The following is a 5,589-nucleotide window of genomic DNA, read 5'->3' as shown; positions in this document are numbered from 1 at the left end:
AGCACAGAATCACAGAATGCCCTCAGTTGGAAGGGACTCATAAAGATCATCAAATCCAACTGCTGGCCCCAGCATGGGGCCTCGCTGCCATTCGGGGACCAGGCGGTGACTCACAGTCCCATGGTTGCTGCGGTCCCCCCCGGGCGCCAGCACTCTGCCTGCAGGACAAAAGCAGCCCAGCCTGACCTCAGCCGGCATTTTGGGGAGGTTTCTTTTCACGTCCGCTTCCACAAAGCGTTGGATTGTTTCCTTCAGCGATAGCATTTCTGCCTCCTACAAAGGGGGGGGAAAGAGGGGGAGGCTCTTCTCCAGGGACTCCTGACAAGTGGTAGGAGTGGCACTTGTGCCCATCACCTCCCGGCTGCTGCAGCACGGATCCAGCCTTGTGCTGGCTGTGGCTGTGGGGTGCTCAAAGGGGACGCACAGAGGATGCTCTCCTTGTCCTGCATCCCCTGGGAAGAAACATTTCAGGGCTCCAGCACTGTGCCTCTGGATGGATGCAGGCTCAAGGGGATGAAGTGACAGTGGCAGAGATGGGGGACAGCACCAGAGAAGAAGGGGAATAAAAAGCACACAAACAGATTGCACACACAGGCACACGCATCGCCGCAGCGGGAAGCGATCAATGCGGCCGCTGGGAACAGCCCGGCGGGACCAGGGTCACACAGACAACAGCAAGCACCTGGGACTAATTGCACTAAATAAATGAGCAATTAAGGATATTACAGGAAGACTAAAACATCCCAGACCTCTCCTTGACCCCCTCGCAGTTCCCCTGGAAACAGCCAGCAGGTCCAGGCTGCTCTGCTCAGCCGCTGACAGTGGGATGGGAGCTTTGGATCCCCCCCCCTTCCCCAAGATGTCAACCTGCTCCTGGGCCAGGGGGCACAGCAGGGCGGGCAGCTGCCTGTAGCAGGGTGAGAATAAGTGTTATTGTGTGAGGGACTGGCACAGAGAGACAGGGCAGGGTTTGTCCCTGTACAGAGGGAGTCCAGCATGGGAGGATTCCAGCTCTGAACAGTGGGTGGAATGTGGTGGTCCTGGTGTGAAAGCAGAAGGCTGGACTGAGTGCTTTGCTCTGGAGCTGTCCCCATAACGCTCAGAACCACGCACAGTGCATCAGCACTTCCCAGTGAGGGATCTTCCCCTCTGAGAGGACCCCAGCACCATAGACTTCTCAAAACCTGGCTATGTCTCCCCCAGACAAAGATTTTCTTTCTTAGTTTTGCTTTCAGTACACCAGGGACTGCTCCTGTATCTTCCAGCATACCCACATACCCAATAAAGTCACTCCCACCACCCAAAAATAGGCTCCAAAAGAGGACCCAAGGTTTCTCCACCACCCCTCTGCCCACCTTCATGCCTGTGCTAGCACAGGGCATCACCCTGCAGAGCTTCCTGTAACACAGGGGCACAAATAGAAATGCTTTTAGAGCCCCTCTGCAATGGGGTGCAGGGCAGAGTGCAGCCAGCAATGAATATAACATGAATGGCAGCACAGCAAAGCATTGATCACCACTGTGTTCGGGTGGGTGCACTCCTGGAGGGGGAGAGGGGGGGCAGCAGATGGATGGGAGAAGTGATGAAGGTGTCAGAAGAAAGAAAAAAAGGGGAGGGGAAAAGAAGAGAGAGGAGCCCCCAAGGCTGGGGGTAAAGATGACACATAGTGCTGCTTGGGGTATGAGCAGCTGAGTGCATCTTCAGGTGAGCATGACTGTGCTGAGCTTTGGGAAGAGGAAAGCCTCCTCATTATGCTCCTCATCATGTGATAGGGAATTAACAAGCAGTTAATGAGCTAATGAGGAGGAGAGTTCAGCCCCTCCTGGGGCTGTAAGTATAGGTGTAGTGTCTGACCCTTATTTTTTGGTTTGTACAGCCCTGAGCATCACAGAAGCCTTTGTCTGCAATGCTGCAATCTTCACCAGTGGGAGATAAAGAGCAGAAGCTGAGGTACGGCTGAGGGTTTGGGTCAGTGCTGCTGTGGGATGGGTGCTGGGGGGGTCCCTCCAGGCTGGGCTTTTCCTGCTCCCCCACACGTCCCCTTTGCTCTCTGAGCACATGCTCAGCCAATAGTCCATTTGTTGGGAAGGAAATAAAAATGTATCCAATTAAAAAGCTGATAGCCACAACGAGAAGAGGGTCAGTGGTTCACTGCTAATGCAAGCAGATTTTCTTCTGATTCATTAAGTCATTAACTCCCTTTTAATTGGAACTCCTTTATGGGGAACGCATTTTACCTTTACAGAGAAAATGGGAATTGAGCAATGGAGTAAACCCTGCTTGCAGCACGCTGTGCTGCTGGGGAGCCAGGTACCTGCTGCTGGGAGCTCTGCTGGAGGCTCAGGATCACATCCTGTGTTCCAGCAGCAGGATCTGCAGCAGACCCCACAGCACAGCCCTGTGGGGTAGAGGAATGAATAGAAAGGGATGTGGATGAGGCTCCATCCCTTCCCCTTTTCTGTTTTTTCAGCTAAATTGGGGAGGTGGGGGGGAAGGAGCTGGGGAATGGCTGGACGGTGTGAGGAAGGAGCTAGGAAATGGTTGGGTGGTGTGAGGAACATAACAGGGCTGTTCGTTTTAAGGGCCACAGCGTTCCCTTGCTCAGCCCCAGCTTCCTGGGGCTGCTGGCCGGCAATTAGCAGCCATTACAGCCTCGCTGGGAGCAGCACAGGGATTAATGCAGCTGCTTTCAGCCTGCTGTTCTCTGCCACCGAGGAGGAAACTTTGTTAAGCAGCGATAAGCATCGAGAGCAGCATCCAGGCCAGCAGAGCCAGCCTGGCCCCGGTGCCCGCGGCTCTGCCGGACTCTGGGAAGCCCAGTGTTTCCAATTCCAGCCACATGGGTGGTTGCTACAAGCGGCTTCACCCCAAAATGTTGCCTGTTGGGATTAGGTATAATCACAGCTTGCTCCAGACCCTCCAGGATTTTCCAGCCTCAGACTCAGCACAGCTGTGCCAGGCGGGTTTGCTTCCCCGGGGTGAGTCAGGTGAAGTTGCCCAAATGAAAGACAGGCTCAATTTTAAAGCAGATTAATTAAACTGCATTAAGGCCCTGTGTGGACAGAGTTCAGAATGAAAACAGCCTTTAACTCGATTTCTCTGACTTGCAAATTGTGGCAGGGAAGTCAGCTGAAATCACATTAAGGCCGTTTCCACTCTGAACCGTGTCCTCACAGGGGTTTAATGTAGTTTAACTAATTTGATTTAAATGCTCATTGAGATTAACTGGGTTACATGCCCTGTGTGGGGCTTGGATCTGCTCGGGCTCAGGTCCGGGCAGGAGGAATGCGGTAGCAGTCTGAGCCCCGTCCTGTTGTGTGCAAACCAAAAGCACATTTTGGGTTGGAAAAATTGAATTTCTGCTGGAAGCAATTCTCTCATCTGAAGGATGTCGTGAAACAACAACAGCAACACACACGTGGAAATGGAGGTGGCTCAGGGAATGCATCGATTGCAAAAAGAATGAGGGGAAAAAAAGGAAACAAAAGCGAAGTCATCGTGCACAAATACCCTCTGCTCAGTGGTTTTTGGCTGCAAGGCTTAGGGCAGGACTGCAGCAGCTTGGGATGCACACCCCTGGGGCTGTTGGCCGATGGGCACTTGAATTCTCCGGCGTTTGCACATCTCATGCCATACATTTTTTTTCTGGGAGCACTCAGGGCTGGGGGACGCTTGGGAGGCTGCACAAGAGGAGGCTTTTTGTTCCTGACATCGCCACGGCTGCATCGCTGGAGGACAATGAGCCGCTTCTTGCAGCCCGGGCTGGCATCTTGGCTTACTAAGGTTTTGCCCTGTGGAGGAATGTTCCCCTAAAATACAGTGGATGGCTGCAGCAGTGTTAAAGACTCCAATGTAGGTGACAGCTTGCAGTCCTGGGAAAAGGGAATGCTGCCTTTGCTGCCTGTTAGTGGGATTGAGCCCTGTGTTGCTGCGGTACGAAGCTCCGTGGCCTCGTTCACATCAATCCCTGGGGTGCAAAGAGGTGTCAAACGCTTCTGGCTGCTTTGCGGAGAGGAAACGCTGCTTTTCCGGCAGTGAGCAGGAGGTCTGTGGGGGTTTAGTGCAGCTGTTGTGTGCTGTGATGGCTTTCAGATCCTATCCTGTCCCATGCGCCAATCGTGGCTCAGGGCTGATGATGCCGGATGGTTTTTATATCTATCTGCCATTTCAGGCTGTGTTTTTGCAATGAGGATGGATTTTCCCACTGAGTTGCACTGGGCTTGAGATGCTGAGTGTGGAGACTGCAGCTTCAAAATAAGCAGAAGAACACAGAGCCTCCATCCCAGCTCCGGAGATGTAATTCCCTATCCCCACTGGGAGAATTCAGACTTACTTTCATCCCCCTGAATTTAGAGGCTGGATCAGGGACAATGGGAAACATGCTGTGTCCCCAACACCGTACAGCAGCACTTCAGCCGGTGCTGCTGCTAGTGTCACCCTGCCTGAAGTGCCCTCCGGCTCTTCCCTGCACAAAGGGCCCATTTTCTTCCAGTTTTGCCATTTTTGAAAGCTGCCTCTGAGCCTTCGCCCCATGGGTGTCACCAGCCCTGGGCCGGGGAACAGGGGTGGGGCATAAATGGGGTCCAGCAGATCTTGGGGATTCAGATGCCCCATTGTGATTCAGGGGGGATGTTGGGGATTATTGACAAACCAGCTCATCAGTGATCACCCCAGTGCTGTGGTTTGCACTGTGGTTTCTGGGACCTTTCCCAGTTATCACCATTTCCACGTGTTGTTTTCCCTCTTTGGGAAATGCTTGTTTTGCATGGTGAGGGAAAAGGAACGGAGCAGCATAATCTGCAGCAGGGGACGTGCCCATAATGGATGCACGGTGTGGAGCCATCCTGGCCAGAGGGATGCTCACAAATCCTGACTTTAATGCCTGAATTGTGCCCTAGTGAACCCCACGCTGACAGGCATAAGTATCATGGTGTTTATAATGGCTTTGTCGCCGGTTAAAAACGTATTTGATGAGGCGAAGCAAGACAAAGGCCTCTTGGGGCGAAGTCATCTTTTGGGTAAATGCCAGCGCTGGTGAAGGGAGAAGACTACATCTCCCAGGGTGCCCTACGGCCATCATGGCCGCCAGATGTGCGGTGCTAAATACTACCAATCCCAGAATGCAACGCGGTCCGATATGGCTGACCGGAAGTGCTTCCGGAAGACTACATGTCCCAGCTCCTGGCTGGAGGACTACAGCTCCCAATGCGCTGTCACATTCCGACAGGTTTGGCCCAGCAGAGGTGTGGCCCAGTCAGTGGTGGTGACATCGCTCCTGCCGCCCGCTCCTCGCAGCGCTGCGGCTCCGGGTCTCTGGAGGGAGCAGCAGCTCACCCAAGGCCTACTGGGCGCCTCAGCAAGGGGTAGTGCGCATGCGTCGGGCCGCGGCGCGCGCGCGCACAGCCTCACTGCGCATGCGTTCTGCAAGCAATCGGCGCGCGAGTTTTCCGGGCGCAGCAACGCGCATGCTTGCCGTTCAGGCAGACGGCAGCGCGCTTGCGCGGCAGCAGGGCAGGGCGAGCGGCGGTTTTGCGCATGCGTCCCGCCGTAGGGCGGAAGCGCCCATGCGCGGAGCCGCGCGCTCTGAGG

The sequence above is a fragment of the Lagopus leucura genome, unplaced genomic scaffold (assembly GCF_019238085.1).
Source record: "Lagopus leucura isolate 7727_CA_CO unplaced genomic scaffold, USGS_WTPT01 Super-Scaffold_100066, whole genome shotgun sequence".
NCBI classification, from domain to species: Eukaryota; Metazoa; Chordata; class Aves; order Galliformes; family Phasianidae; genus Lagopus; species Lagopus leucura.
This window is presented reverse-complemented; position numbering follows the sequence as displayed.